Source organism: Phyllobates terribilis, unplaced genomic scaffold (assembly GCF_046119375.1).
Source record: "Phyllobates terribilis strain yellow unplaced genomic scaffold, ASM4611937v1 Scaffold_7__3_contigs__length_470593459, whole genome shotgun sequence".
NCBI lineage: Eukaryota > Metazoa > Chordata > Amphibia > Anura > Dendrobatidae > Phyllobates > Phyllobates terribilis.
This window is the reverse complement of record NW_027362767.1, coordinates 395,623,487-395,637,653: the sequence shown is the minus strand read 5'-3', so window position 1 is coordinate 395,637,653 and position 14,167 is coordinate 395,623,487.

Below are 14,167 nucleotides of genomic sequence, written 5' to 3'. Positions count from 1 at the left end.
TACAGCCAACCCAGGAGATGGAGACTCAGTCAGGAGTGTTCACATTTCCCTAAATGAGGGCCTAACACCACCGAAGTGGCATCAATTTCACTAGAGTATAACTATTGTAAAGGAGACTGACACCTCTCCCACTACAGCCAACCCAATGGTTGGAGACCCAATCAGGATTCTTCGCATTTCCAAAAATTAGTGGCAGACGCCAGCAAAATGTAATCAATTTCACTACAGTAGAAATAGTGTAAATAATACCCACACCTCTTCCAGTACAGACAACCCAGGAGATGGAGACCTAACCAGGACTGTTCACATTTCCCTAAATGAAGGCCTAACACCACCGAAGTGGCATCAATTTACATCAGACTACAAGTAATTTAACGGAGATCCAAACCTCTCCCACTACAGCCAACCCAATTGATGGAGACCCAATCTGGATTCTACACATTTCCCAAAGTTAGGGCCTAAAACCCCCAGCAGCAGCAAGAGCAGGCACAGAAGCCATATCACAGACTGCAATTCCGCAAGATCAATGCAGCACACTAAAAACTACATTGCCTACTCTGTACAGTCTGCAATTGGGGTGCAAAAGTCCTTGGAGATCCATGACTTGTTCATCTTGATGATAGTTAGGCAGTCTACACTTTCATGGGACAGCCGGCTGCGCTTATCCATCAAGAAACCACCAGCAGCACTGAAGACACGTTCTGAGAGAACTCTGGCTGCTGGGCATGATAAAACCTCCAAGGCGTGACAGGCGAGCTCAGGCCATTCATCCATTTTTGAAGACCAAAATGTAAAAGGGTCCAAATCCTCCCTGATGGTATTCATATTAAGCTCTAGATGCTCCTTCACCATCCTCTCCAGTCGTTCACCACGTGTCAGGCTTCTACTCTGTTGTGCTGGTGCACAAGGTGGTCTAAGAAATGTGTGAAAGGACTCACAGAAATTTCTTCTGCCACTTACTCTGCTGCTGCTGCTAGTGTTTTGGTGTTGATGAACTGATGTGCAGGAGGTTGAAAGACTACAACTGCGATGCACACTGTGTGCCTCACTGCTATCTTGTGGAAAAGCTCTATTAAGGTTGCTTAAAAGCTTGTTTCGATACTCCAACATAAGCGGGTCCCTTTCCAGGGCGGGAAGCAATTGACTCTTATAACATGGATCTTTCAGAGTGGCAACCCAGTAGTCAGCATTATTTTGAATCCTAACTATACGGGGATCATGTTACAGATAGTGCGTCAAGAAGGCACTCATATGTGGGGCTCTTCCAGGAGGTCCAAAGCCAGTCTGTATTGTGGGCTGTGTAACACTGATGCTTGTTTCCTCCATCCCTTCCTGCCAACCACGTTCAATCGAGAGGGGATAATTATCCTCTTCATATTCTGACAGCTGCTTGCCCATCACCTCTTCCTCCTCCATTACTTCCTCAGCTCTTACACCTTCACTAACAGTTTGCCTGGTATCACCAAACCCCCTAGATTGCAGGAATCCATTGGCATCTGCCTCTGTGATGAGAGTCTGGAGCTTAGAGACATTGTCATCCCTTCCGCATCCTCTTCTTCTGGGACTACCACCTCCTGCCGCAGGTTACTCAAAGTCTGCACCAGCATATAAATGACCGGACTAGTGATGCTGATGATGGCATTGCCAGTGCTAACCAGTTTAATAGCCATTTAAAAACTGTGCAGAAGGGTGCAGAGGTCCTTAATCTGTTCCCACTCCATAAATGTGATATGCCCCACGTCTGTACTCCGTTGGCCCAGGCTATACGACATGACATACTGCGTCAAAGCTTGTTGCTGCTGCCACACTTGCTAAAACATGTGCAGAGTGGAATTCCACTGCATCAGCACATCGCAGATCAACCTGTTAACTAGCACGGACAAAGACCTCTGCATTGATGCAAGTCGATGACATGAGGGGTGCGCACGGCGAAAGTGAGCACACAGCTTCCGTACTTTGTGAGGCAGCTCATCCAGGCCAGGATAGTGGTGAAGAAATCGCTGTACCACCAGGTTGAGGATGAGAGACATGCAAGGCACGTGTTTGAACTTGCCTCGGCTTAGGGCCACTAACAGATTTGTACCGTTATCGCACACAGCCTTCCCTGGCTCTAGGTTCAGCGGAGACAGCCATTGCTCAACCTAAGCCTGGAGAGCTTTCCACATCTCTTCACCTATATGACTGCGATCTCCAAGGCATATTAATTTTAAGACTGCCTGATTGCGGTGAGCCCGGGCTGCGCAGTACGGAGGTGGTGTGGATTTGCTCTGCACCATTGGAACGTGTATCTCGTCAAGGCAGAGGTTGAGGCCCTAGAGGAGGTGTAGGACACAGAAGCATTGGAGGAAGTGGGAAATACAGAGGTTTCTTCTGCAAGCCTTGGGGATTCCAAGAATTGTGGAGCAGCCCTTTCCCTGCCTGTCCCCACAGCCACCAGAGTCACCTAATGCCCAGTCAGCGAGATGTAACATCCTTGGCCATGCTTACTCATCCAGGTGTCTGTGGTGAAATGCACCCTGGCACACATAGATTTAGACATGGAATGGCTGATGTTGTCTGCGACATGCTGGTGTAGCTCAGGCACAGCTTTCTTAGAGAAGTATGGATGACTGGGCAACTGGTACTGGGGGACTGCGATGGCCATCAGCTTTCGGAAACTGTCTGTATCTACCAGATGGAAAGGCAGCATTTCCGTGGCGAACAGATTGGAGATGGTTGAGTTCAACCTCTTAAGCTTTGTCATGCGTAGGATGAAAATCTTTTACATGTCCACAACTGCGGGACCGAATGCTGGCTGCGGTGCTGAGAGAGGGCGGAGTATGATGAACCAGGAAAACTGCTGAACTGTGTGTCAGGTGCAGGCAAGGATGTTACAGTGGATTGAGAAACATGCGGTGTGCTCGGTGAAACATCACAGAAGGCGTATCCGCTTCCGTTACAGCTGACGGGCTGTCACTCAGCCTGACTGGAGCGGGTAAAGAACCAGAGTTTCTGTGATGGGAGACCTGCATTACAATACGTGGCACGGTTACAGAGGAGGAGGAAGAAGCTGCCGATGCATTTCATGGGGCAGCTGATGGTTGTTGAGGTGCGCTGGTCCTCATTTCAGTGCGGTGAGACTCCCAGCGTAACGCATGTTGCTTGAGCGTGTGAACGTTCATGCATGTAGTAGTCAAATCATTGCAGTTTTTGCCTCTACTGAGTTTTTTATGACAAAGTTTGCAGATAACGTGAGTTGGATCATCCTTTGCATTGACAAAAAAGGCCCATTGTAGGAAACCCTAGCCACCCTTGAGAGCTGCCAAACCATGACCGCTGCTGGCCACAGCCATGGTTGTGGCTAAGTATGCAGTGCTCCTCGTGCTCGCATCACTCCACGTCTGCGATGCTCAGCAAAATGTAACCTCCTCGTCTTCCTCCTCCACCTCTTCAGATGAGCTACTCGGCTGCATGACTTTGGGTTCACACCAAATAGGATCTTCAACCTCATCATCATCCAATGTGTTATCCCATTCCTCACCCTCACAGTGACCCTTCTCCTCTTGTTGCCCTGTAAGCACAGTACAGTCCGCATCAGCCTCAGGTATCTGAGTCTCATCAAGATCAACTCCCTCCCCTGCGGTTAACATGTGGTGATGAGGTTCAGGACCCTGCTCAGACCCTACTTCGTCCTGCCCCGAATCCAAGCTAAAAAAATTTGGGCATTGGTGCACATTCTTTCCTCCTCTTGACTCTGTGACTGTTTGTAGTACACTTCTGATGCCCATGGTATAGAATGGGTGAACAGTTCTACAGACTCGCCCATCTGTCTTTTGCTACAGTCAGTTGGGCAGTTGGACTGTTGTGATGCGGCGGGAAGCATGGGTAATTGGGGTGCCACCTCTGTGGACTGTACTGCCTGTGATGTTGAGGTGGAGGAAGAAGAGGAGGGGGCACTGGAAGCAGAGCTTGCCATACACTGGAGCACCTGCTCTTTCTGGCCCTTATCAACAAGCCGTATCCCTCTGTGGCTGCCAAAGAAAGGGAGTGGAGTAGGCCGTCCAGTAACAGAAGTTATCAGTTGTCTTTGGATAGGTTTGGATAGGGCCTGTTTGTGTTGGTTCACTAGTGCTTTTACTAACATTACCACATACCCCACGTATACCTTGAACACCAAGCTTATTTCCCCTTCCATCACGCCCTCTCTTTTTCCCATTCATGTTGCTCAGATACTGTGGTAGGCGTGACTCGCCCCCTGGGCCGTGGGGGATACCCGGAGCCGGGCCTTGTAGATGCTGGGGGTTGTAGTCACCGTGGCGGCGACCCGGTCCGTGACCCAGGGCGGTCAAACCAGGGATAGTCTATTTGTGTGATGTTGTTTGTAAGGTTAATGTCCGACTACGCCATCTGTGGATTGCGGTTATGAAGAACCGCCGCTGCGGAGCAGACCGCTGAAGCTGATGGTATGTGCAGCTAGATGGTGTGACTCCCCACAGGAGAAGTGTAGCTTCAGGGCAGCGTGTAGGGACGATGGTGGTTATGGTGCAGGCCGCGGAAGGAACAACTCAGAGTCTTGGCAGTGCAGTTCAGGGTCTTTACTGATGGCAACTACTTGACTCCGCCAGGAGTACTGGTTGGCAATGAAGGCCTGGCCGGTCTGAGAGCAAACTAAGAGTTCTGCTGGCCAGGTGGAGGTGTAGGCCTGCCGTTCTGACTGCACTCTTTCTGGCTACCCTGCTGCAGTCGTGTTGTAGCCCACGTTCCTGAGTGTACTGTGTGGTGCTCATCCGTATGGCTGGTGACTCGGGCCCTTGGTATTCCTCGCTCCTCTGTGGCGGTACCAGTCCCTGTCATGTGACTGAGCCTCCGGGCTTCCTGGGGCCAGAGGACCTGAAATCCCCTGCCGTGTGGTTTCTGCTGCTGGACGTATATTCCCCACAGCCTCGGACTCCGGTGTCTGGTTCTTGGTGTCTTCTGCCAGGATGAGCTCTGTCAGCTCCAATCCCTGGCTCTCCGTCTTCCTACAGGGCTCCTTGCTTTGCTGCTCTGTCCCTGTCTTTGGAACTACTCCAGACTCGACTGCTGGACTTGACTCCTCTAACCCCACCCCAGATCCAGTTTATAAAGGGCAGGTTCCTCCCCTCCCTGGACTGGGGCAGGAGGTGTTGCATGCTAAAGTGTTCCTAACCAGGAAACTCCTTCTTGCTCTCAGAGATGGTATTTCTACCACTGTGGCAACAAGACCCCCTGGGGTGGCACAGGAGCACGTTATTAACTAAACAAAAAATAGTTTTTTTTCCACTGCAACATCTCTGCACACACCTGAATTTTAGCGACACTATATGACAAGGTAAGATATGGCCTGCCAACTAACGTTACTAAAGACAAAATAAATTTTTTAGTGTGGATGAGGTCGATAAAACATACGAGATATTCTCCAAACAATTTCAAACTGAGATGTCCTCTGTTCTATCATGTTAGTAACAGAAGAAAGTATATTTTTACAGTGGATGAAGCTTGTATATCATAAAAGGTATGATACGAATAATTTCAAACTGAGATGTACCCTGCTGTATAACGTTAGGAACAGAAGAAAGTATTTTTTTTTGTGTGGATGAGGCCTGTATAACATAGAAAATATTATCCAAACTATTTCAAACTGAGATGTCCCTTGCTGAATTACATTAGGAACAGAAGAATTTTTTTTTACTGTGGATGAGCCCAGTATTACAGAATATATGCTCCAAAATATTTCAAACTCAGATATAGCCTGCTATATCACATTACTCAGAGCAAAAAATATTTTTTTGACCGCCACTGACGTAGTAGCTGGCTTATAGCACAGTGTATCACGTTTATTCCACTAAAAAATATTATTGGGCTGTGCCTAGCAAGATAAAAAATGTATTTTTTACTCTGAAACCAGCAGAGGTTCAACGCCACTAAAATAGTATCTGGCTTATAGCAGACTGGATCACCTTTTCCACACTTAAAAAACTTTTGTGGACTCTGCCTGCCAACCAAAAAAATAGATTTGTTTTACTGTGCATACAGCTGCATTTCACCCGGCCAAAAAAGGAAAAAATGGGCTAACACAGCTGTCACTATCACATTAGCAACAGAAAAAAAAAGTTTTTTGTGCTCTGCAATTAGAATCTCTGCAGACCTGCATAGAGCAGTTTCAACCCCACAAAATTAAAAGGTGGGCTGCGCTTGCTTGCTTGGTCACATTAGCAAGTGCAATAATAGATTGAAGGTATACTCATGCATGGAGCTCAATACAAGCGGTGCACATCACTGTTGTATGGCATGGGCCGTCTCTTTCTGTATGAATCTCAGTACTTGCACAAGAAAATAAAAAATGTGCTGCACCATCAATTGCACAGGTACACAGGTCAGGAATTATCTACACTATCTGACTTCCACACAAGCGCCCATCTAGCTAGCTAATATCTGTCATTACACAGCTGTGTCTGTCTCCCCAGCAGTTACATGGATAGAATGGCGCTGAGGGAACATGGCCAGTTTTTATATGGAGAAGACATGTGATTTCAGCAGCCAATTGCACAAGCCCTTTTGTCTGGACAATGTGGATGCTCTGATTGGCTGTCCGTGCTTTAATGACCTGAAGTTACGGCCTAACGGAAAAGAAAAAAAAAGTGCGCCTCTTATCTTACCTGTTCTGAGATCTCCAAAGCCTCCAGATTCAGCTACCACGTCTCCTGCTCAACATACACTTGCATTATGCTACCAAAACTGTTCAAAACACTGTGGTTGCCACGTAATCGTGTTCTAACGCTTATTCGTTGAGCAATTTCCGATTTTAAAAAATTTTGCTCGCCTTTCCAATTGCGAATCTGTATGTGCTATATTCGTGCCGAATTTGAAACTTTAGAACATTCGTTGAGCAAATTCACTCATCACTAGTCGGCTACCTTCCTCTGGCTAATTAACAACCTGGCCTGGGTGTATTCCAGAGGGAGGTGCCGGTCATATTCATTACTCCTTGTGAAAGCTTTAGCAAGAGCAGTACTTCTTCCTCTCTGAACCTCGAGGACGTGTGGGCATTTGTCTAAAGCTAAGCAATTTCCTTCTGTTTGTCCTCCCTTGTTGTGTTTAGTGTTCAGTGGGGATCGACTAGTGATCATCTCATCCCTTCCCTAGCCTTAACCAAACGCCAGGGGAAGACAGGGCGAGGAATGCATGCGGCGATTGGTGAAGAGCCAATATAGGGACGTTAGAGGAGATTGGGTGATATTCTGTCCACCAGGAGGTCTCTAATTCCCCCTTTGCTTAGAGTCTGGGCTTCTTTCCCTTGTTCCCTTTGTGTTGCACAAAGTCTTTCCCACATCTTGCGTGACATTATCGCCGGAAAAGGAAAAAAAAAAACCCTGACACTTTGGGCTTTATTTTCTCTTTGTGTTTTTGGAAGTCAACCTTTTTTTTTCCTTTATCCTTGATATGGGTTCAGTTGCAGAGCTTGCAGAGCAGTTTCACTGTCTGTTTCTGAAAGTTAATGAACTCCTCTGTGAGTTTCAGCAACAGCATCAGCGGCTATAGGTCACCAATGTGGGGGTCTCTGCAGGTAGACCTGTCCAGTCTGAACCCAAGGTTGCCCTCCCGGACAGGTTTTCAGGAGGTAGGGACAAGTTTTTTGCTTTCAAGGAGGCCTGCAAACTGTATTTTAAACTTTGTCCTTACTTCTCTGGAAATGAGGATCAATGGGTTGGAATTGTGATCTCTCTACTGCAGGGAGATCCTCAGTCGTTGGCATTTTCTTTACTGCAGGTTTTTTTGGGGCTCTGGCCCTCATCTATGATGACCCTGACCAAGTCTCCTTGGCTGAGTCTAGGCTACGTCGCTTTCAACAAGGGAATCGGTCAGTGGAGACATACAGTTCAGAATTCTGTAGATGGGCAATGGATTCCAAATGGAATGACTCAGCCCTCAGAAGTCAATTTTGTGAGGGGCTTACTGAAAGGTTGAAAGATGCCTTGGCAGTATATGAAACCCCTCAGTCCTTGGAGGATGCCATGTCGTTGGTCATACTTCTTGATAGCCACCTTCGGGATAGATGAATGAGAACACCTTCTCTGGGGCCTTCTTGTCGCGGTTGTGTACCTCTGCCGGGGGAGCGGTCTGGGGGTGAACCAGTACTGGGGTAGGTGGAGGAACCCATGCAGTTAGGGGGTATCTCTGCATTATACATCTCCCTGGAGATTCGCAAGAAAAAAGGTGCATTTTTTTGGGGGAAAAAGGGACATTTTGTTGGGACCTGTCCTTATATTCCTAAACAAGGAGACTCGATTAACTCTTGGTAGTCTAGTCTGGAGTTGCATAAACAAGGGGTGAATTTGTTGCCAACCTACTGTTCCCGCTTTGTCCTGACAGCAGAGGTGGTGCTAGAGAGCAAAACCGAGAAAATTTCTGTGTTTGTTGACAGTGGAGTCAGAGACAGCATGGTTAATGCTGAGTTTGTGAAACCTCATGTCTTGTTTACTGTGATAAACCTATTTCAATCTTCGCCATCGACTCGGCGCCACTTGCACAGAAAGCATTTACTCAGATTGTACATAATGTAAAACTGAGGATGGTGTCAGTTCATTGTGAAATAATCCCTTGCTATGTCCTGGACAACCTTTCCACACCGATTGTTTTGGGTATTCTTTGGCTTGCTAAACATAATCCGTTGATGGATTGGCAAGCCGGGAAGTTTATTAAATGGGGAGATTACTGCCATGAGAACTGTTTAGATATTTCCCTTGCTACTGTCTCTATGGAAATATTACCTGCTTTTCTGTCTGGTTTTGAGGGTGTTTTTTCTGAGAGGGGGTGTCAGGATTTGCCTCCTCATCATGCTTATGACTGTCCTATTAACCTGACCCCCGGAGCTAAACTACCGAAGTCCAGACTGTATAATCTTTCTGGCCCTGAGAGACAAGCCATGAAGGATTTCATTGCGGAAAGTCTGGAGAATGGAAATATCAGACCCTCATCTTCGCCCATGGCGGCAGGGTTCATCATTGTGAAGAAAAAAGATGGTGGTCTAATTCTCTGTTTACATTTCCAGGAATTAAATCAAATTCCATCCGTGATCCATACCTTTTTCCTCTGATTCCCAATTTATTCAGCCAGGTTGTAGGAGCTGAGGTGAACTCCAAGTTGGATTTAAGGAGAGCATACAATCTGGTTAGAATTAGAGAAGGGGACAAATGGAAAACAGCATTCAATACCCCAGAAGGACATTTCGAGAGTCTGGTTATACCTTTTGGTTGGCCAATGCACCTTCGGCATTCCAGCATTTCATAAAGGATATTTTCCATCATTTGGTGGGGAGGTTTGTGGTGGTTTATCTGGAAGATATTTTGGTTTACTCACCTGATTTTGAGACACATCGGGGGCATGTTAAGCAGGTGCTCCTGATATTAAGGGATAACAAACTTTATACCAAACTGGAAAAATATGTTTTTGCTTTTCAGGAGGTGCAGTTTTTGGGGTACTTGTTGTCATCTTCAGGTTTTTGGATGGATCCAAAGAAGATCCATGCAGTCCTTGATTGAGAACTTCCCGAGAACCTGAAGGCTCTACAACGCTTTCTGGGCTTTTACTAATTTTTACCAGAAATTCATCCAAAATTACTCTGTAATAGTGAGACCCCTTACTGACATAACTAAGAAGGGGTCTGATTTTTCCAAAGGGTCGAATGCCTCCCTCCAGGTTTTTTCTTCCTTAGAGAATCTTTTTGCCACTGCACCTATACTCAGTCAACCCGATGTTTCCCAACCCTTTATTGTGAAGGTTGATGCGTCGGATGTCAGGGTTACGGCTGTGTTGTGTCAGGGTCCGCCCTCTGGTAAATGGCATCCATGCACCTTCTTTTCAAAAAAATTGTCTTCGGATGAGTGAAATTGTGAAGTGGGTAATAGGGAACTTTTGGTGATCAAATTGGCGTTTGAAGAATGACGACATTGGTTGCAGGAGGCTGTCCATCCTATTACTGTTATTACTGACCATAAGAACCTGTCATATCTCCAGTCAGCTAAATGTCTCAACCCTAGGCAAGCTAGATGGTCCCTGTTTTTTAATAGGTTCAATTTTGTTGTCACTTTTCATCCAGGGGTCAAAAATGTCAAGGCTGATGCTTTGTCCCTGAGCTTCCCTGGTAGTGGTAACCATGAGAATCCTGTCCCAATATTACAGGAAGGGGTAGTCATTTTGGCACTGTAGCCTGAACTGGAGGGTGAGGTGTTGGAGGCTCAGGGGGATGCCCTGCCTCCTGCCCTTCAGGAAGGTTATTTGTACCATCTGATCTGCGCCACAGAGTAATTAAGGAACATCAAAACTCTGTGCTTGCTGGGCATCCAGGAGGCAAGTCAACCGCGGACCTCCTCTCTTGTCATATTTGGTGGCCGAGCTTGCATTGGGATGTGATTAAACATGTATCTGCTTGTAGTATTTGCACGCGTTCTAAGGTTTTGCATACCCGTCCATCTCATACTCTTTGTCCTCTACCTATTCCTAGTAGGTTTCTGCAGGCAAAATGGTGGTTTTGGTGGTAATAGATAGGGTCAGTAAAATGGTTCACTTGGTTGCATGGCCTGCACTTACAAAAGCCAAGATACTTGCTCAGGTGTTTGTAAATGAGATTGTGAAGCTTTGTGGGGTCAGATCGGGGGCCCCATTTGTTTCCAAGTCCTGGAAGGCATTCTTTTCTTGACTAGGGGTGCTGCTGTCTTTTTCCTTTGCCTTCCACCCTTAGTTGAATGGAAAGACCGAGTATGTCAATCAGAATTTGGAGACCTACCTCAAGTGTTTCATCTCCGAAAATCAGGAGGATTAGGCATCCTACTTACCACTAGCAGAATTTGCCATTAATAATCATCGTCAAGAATCCACTGGCAGATCACCGTTCTTTGGTGCATACGGTTAACACCCACAGTTTTGTACCTTTAGTGGGGGGAGGAGCTTCAGGAGTTCCTGAGGAGGAATGGTTTGCTTTGTCGCTCTCCTCAGTATGGCAGGGTGTTCTGAGTAATTTAAAGATCATGGGAGACAGGTATAAATGTATGGCTGACAGAAAACTCTTGCCAGGTCCGGACCTAAATGTGAATGACTTTGTGTGGTTGTCTACCAGGAATATAAGATTGAAAGTTCCTTCTTGGAAGCTGGGACCTAGGTTTGCTGGTCCCTATAAAATAAACTGCCATCATTAATCCAGCAGTGCTTTGTCTTTAACTTCCTCAGGCCCTTAAGGTCCACAATGTGTTCCATAAGTTCTTACTCAAGAAGTATGGGAATCTCTTGAGCACTCACCTCTACCCCCAGTAATGGTTGACGGTAATCTGAAGTTCCAGATTTCGAGGATTGTAGATTCTCATCTCCAGCGTCTTTCTCTACAATATTTGTTGCACTGGAAAGGCTATGGTCCTGAGAATAGGATGTGGGTTTCAGCATCAGAGGTGAACTCTCCCAGGTTGGCTCTTTCATTCCACACCTCTTATGCTGAGAAACGCGGTCCTGAGTGTCCGGATCCGCTCGTACAGGGGGGTACTGTCTTGAGGCTAGTCTCTATCTCTAGGACCCAGCGGTTACCTTCCTCTGACTAATTAACCGCCCTGGCCTGGGTGTATAAATTTCTGCTGTGTTCCAGAGGGAGGTGCCAGTGATATGCATTACTCCTTGTGAAGACTTTAGCAAGAGCAGTACTTGCTAAATCAGCCAGGGGGTCTTCTCTTCCCTTTGTGTTGCACTAAGTCTTTCCCACAGCTTGCGTGACACAAACATGCCTCTGACAGTAAAATGATCAAACTCTCCCTGATAGTCAAACAGTGAAGATTGACTAAACATTCTGTACGAATGTTCATTCAATATGCGCTATCCTAATATACCAAAAAGACATCCATAATTTGAAATTTGGCAAAATGAAAGAACGTAGACAAATTTAAAGATTCATTGAGTAATTTTCATTCCCAGATCGGTAGATAACAAAAATATTTTACATGATTCTGTCAAGCAATCGGCTCATGTTTACTATTGGTGGTCAGATGGTGGTATAATTCAATGGTTTTCTCTCTCCCATCCTCTTTTTTGGCTATCTTTAAGAAATTCAAACAACGTTCTTTGGCTATTTCAACTTTTCTTTGCCTCAAGCAAAGAATTTCCTTGTGAACCAATATGTTGTCAAATGGCCTAAACTAGTGGAGGAACTAGCACATACTGCTTTAAAGGCTAGAGCTTTTTCAATGTCTCTCTCTGGCCCTAACTAGTTCCCAAGGGGTAACACATCAATTGGCAAGAGTTACCCAACCCTGCTTGCTAGCTTTCTATAACCCGTACATTTTATACTGGGCTTCTCCTGGTTGTACACATGTGTTCATTCTGTACAGGAAAGAACACAAGAGCTTGAGGACAGGAACAGTTTCTAAGCTCTTACATTTGCCCTCTTTTATCAATGCATAGGCATTCCCTTTTATCCTTATATGTGCTAAAACCACTTTTAGTTTTTTTTGGTGGTCATGAATTTCTCCAGCATGAGTAGTTTCTTCATTATAGCAGTCCTTGTGGCTCATGAGACATTATCATGGATGTAGCACCTTTCTATATCTGGGAATCTCACATACTTTCTTCTTTTTATTGTGTTTTGTGCATTTGAGATAGTTTTAGATTTGCTGTCACCCTAGTGTCACATACCCTCAAGTTGTTCAGAACATCTAGACCTATCAATTTGAATTCCTTCTCTTTCCCACATTGTGGTACAATCAGAAGCCTTTGGTACAGCAAAGCTTGACTGACCATCTTCTGGTCCCATACCACAGGCATGCATCTAATCTTCTGGTCAAAACTGATGGAATTTGCAAAATAATCTCCAAAATGAACCTCCATTGCTAAAGAGAGCATAGTCCAAGAGAGATATAATAATAGTGGACCCTAAAAGAAAACTCCAGTAGTATAAGAGATAGTCCAAAACATACAGTCAGTGAAGATCTAACACAAAGTTGCAAGTATTCGTGAAGTATAAAGGATATAATACAGGGCTTTCTAAACATTTTAACAATAGAAATTTGAAAATTTTGATGTGCATTTGTATTCAGCCCAAGAGTCAATACTTTTTCTCTGCAATTACTGCTGAAAGTCTTATGGGGTCTGTCTTTACCAGCTTTGCACATCTAGAGGTTGACATTTTTTCCCATTCTTATTTGCAAACTAGTTCAGTAAGATTGGATGCAGATCGTCAGTGAACAACAATTTTCAAGTCTTCCCCCAGATTCTCAATGGGATTTAGGTCTGGACTGTGACTGGGCCATTCACACACATGAATATGCTTTGATTTAAACCATCCTTTATAGCTCTGGCAATATGTTTAAGGTCATTGTCCTGGTGGAAGGTGAACCTACACCTCAGTCTCAAGTCTTTTGCATCTTCTGACAGTTTTTTTTCCTGGATTGGCCTGTATTGCCCTCCATCCATCTTCCCATCAATTCTGACCAGCTTCCCTGTCCCTGCTAAAGAAAAGCCTGGCCACAGCATGTTGCTGCCGACACCATGCAAGATGGGAATTGTGTTTTCAGGATGATGTGAAATGTTAGTTTTCCACCACACATAGCATTTTGCATTTAACCCCAAAAAATGCTACTTTGGTCTCATCTGACCAGAGTACCTTCTTCCACTTGCTAGATGTGTCCTCCAAATGGCTTTTTGCAAACTGAAAACAGAACTTCTTATGGCTTACTTTAAAAAATGGCTTACTTCTTGCTACTCTTAAAGGCCAGATTTGTGTAGTATACAACTAATATTTGTCCTGTGGATAGATTCTCTCATCTGAGCTGTGGATTTCTGAAGCTCCTCCAAAGTGACTATGGGTATCTTGTCTGCTTCTCTAATTGGTGGTTTCCTTTCTTGGGATGTCAGTTTATGTGGACAGCCATGTCTTGGTAAGTTTGCAGTTTGCCATACTGCTTCCATTTTTGGATGATGGATGAGCAATGCTCTGAGAGATGTTCAGCGTGTGTGCTATTGTTTTTTATAACCTAACCCTGCTTTACTCTTCTGTACAACTTTATCCCTGACTTGTCTGGTGTGTTCCGTGGTTTTCATGATGCTGTTTAATCCTTAAGATTCCTAATGTTCTCAAGCAAACAAACAGAAAAATAAACCTTTGACAACTTTACAGAACAGCTGTAGTTATACT